General features: G+C 33.9%; 1 protein-coding gene across 1 annotated transcript in view; it reads left to right on the top strand.

The window, feature by feature from the left end:
• GPR125 (G protein-coupled receptor 125) overlaps positions 1 to 2,474 on the top strand; it is a 43,825-nt gene that overhangs the window by 758 nt on the left and 40,593 nt on the right. The window lies entirely within an intron of this gene.

The raw sequence follows: 2,474 nt of genomic DNA, 5'->3' as shown, positions 1-2,474 counted from the left end.
CAGCAGGAAGTTCACTGGAATGCTATGACGACTGGATTTGCTTTGTTGGTGGTGATCTCATAATATGAAAACTTACCTTGTAAAGAAAATTATTTCTTTAATTTCTTATGAAGTGTCAAACCCTTTGTCAAACAATTGCAAAGTATATTTGTAGGGGAAGCAGATGTGTTGGAGCCTCTAAAAGAGGCTATATTAATTTTAAGTTTGTTGTTGACATTTATTTTAACCGTTTTGCTGCTTACTTTACAACTTTGGGGTATACCGAATGTATGGGGGGCAGATATGGGAGTCTGATGAGAGTAACTTCTTGGATGTCTCTTACTTCCTGTTTTCACTTTCCCTTTCAGACAATATATCACCTATGGGATAAGAAGCAGCATTGTAGCTTCTGTTACAGTCAGCTTTTTTCCAGCTGGTAGAATGTCAGGATTGACAGGTTGATCTACCTGGGAGCAAGCAGAAACTTTAGAGATAAGGATTTTTCTAGGCCATTTGACTGGGAAAGTAGCCAGTTTCATAATCATCTCGCAACATCTAGGAAGCGTTCCAAATGACTTTTGGCTTCAGAGGATTAAAAGTATTTTATTCTTCCTCTAAAACTTGAAGGCCGCAATCCCAGTCACCTGGCCTAAATAAATTCAAACACTTCCACTGTTCCATCCCCTGCATGCTAGAAGAAGGATTTGTCTTCTGCATTGGCAGATGAGCTTTATTATAGAAATAAGCCATTGTGCCAAAGAAGCAAGGTTACTAGCAGTGATGGCATTCCAGATCTTTATGCATTATTTTGGCATCCTTGCTTAAAGACATCTGCTGACAGTTGTTACTTGTTTTAACTTACTACAATTTTCAGACAGGAAATACTTGAAACTCTAATTAGTTTGAGTTGATAATTTACATTTGCTCTGTGAGTCCAAACCTTAGTTTTCTTTAAAATCATAAGAACCCAACTTTCTTCCATTTAACTCCTAAAGGGTTTTTAGGTTATTTTAATATCTTCTTCTGTGAAAAGGAAAAGAAAGCAGTAGGGCAGGCATCATGTTTTGAGCATTTAAAGTGATCTAGGATAGCAGTATTTTAGATGGTATGGTGGTCTCATCTGAATGACATAACACATTTTATGTGCAGTGATGTACGAGTTAATACATCAACAAATAATTATTAATAGTCAGGTGTCTTCATCAAAAAGGAAGAGATAGCTAGCATGACACACTAGTCATTAAAGACCATCCCTTTTTTTCGGGGGGGGTGTGTGTGTGTGTGTGTATGCAAGGCTTATTTAAAAACAATACCTATTTAACCACAGTAAAAGTAAACCTTTTGGCTTTAAATGCTCTTGTGACCTTGGACAGAAGCTAGTCTTGCAATAAAAGTAATATTTCAAACTTAAATGAATAGTCAGTAGTAAAAGGGAAAAAAAATGGAAACCCATGGTAGTTATTTTATACATTAACATTATATTCAGCAGTTTCAAATTATATTCCTTAATGTTCACTGTGATAACTTCCATGCCTTTAGAATTGCACTTCGACAGTTTCTTGCTTATTTTTATTTTTGCTTACTACGCAGTACTTCCTCTTGTTTTCTTATCAGTGTTTTCTTTCTTTTCAGATACGCTTTTTTCCTCACTTTTAATTTAAGAGATCAAATTGAGTTAAATTCAATCAGCATTTAAATAGTTAATTCAGACAGTAGCATTGTCATTTAACATTACTACTTACCAAGGGAGAGATTCTGTATGCATTTAGTGCTTGTTTGTTAGTTCCTTGCAATGCTATACTTCATAGCAAATATTTTTGGCATTTCTCCTTAAGGGTTTTCAGATAGAGTTTAGATGTATAGATATATTTAACCAAAACCTTTAAAAAAAAATAAAAAATCAAACTTAATATGTCAGGAACATGTACCTGCAAAATAATTGTTTTTAATTGCATTTTAAGCAATATTTTGAATCCTGAAATATGGATTCACAACTTCGTAATCCATCTGTTAACACACTAAACTTGTTTTCTCCTGTTTAGTTCTTGAACATCTTAATTAAAATTTGCATATTTTAAAATGGTTTCTGTTATTTTATCAGTTCTTCAGGTAAACTTGGGGATATGCTATCTGCAGCTCACAAATTGTTCTGCTTTAAGTTATTGTTTTGCTCAAATGTGTTAGCTCTTGACAGTGCCATCTGACAATTCTTCGCTATTGCTATTGAAAGGGAGAGATTGTTTTATTTGTTGCTTGTGTGCCCCAAAACTATGGGGAAGTACATTAAAAATGCTGGCCCAAGTAGGAATTTCAAATATGTTTGTTAATAATTTTGTGCATGTATGTTAATTTGTGAAAATGTAGGATTTGGTAATGCATTATTTTGTAAACAGGGTGATAAGATTACCAAAACAAGAGTTTTGTTTTATTGGAGGGTGAAATGTTTGTTAATTGTAGTAGAAAAAGACTATGCTATGTCTACATCTACTCCTGTA

The sequence above is a fragment of the Cariama cristata genome, unplaced genomic scaffold (assembly GCF_000690535.1).
Source record: "Cariama cristata isolate BGI_N322 unplaced genomic scaffold, ASM69053v1 scaffold8704, whole genome shotgun sequence".
In the NCBI taxonomy this organism is placed as follows: domain Eukaryota; kingdom Metazoa; phylum Chordata; class Aves; order Cariamiformes; family Cariamidae; genus Cariama; species Cariama cristata.
Note: the sequence above shows the minus strand (reverse complement) of the source record. Positions and strands in the feature narration are given on the sequence as shown.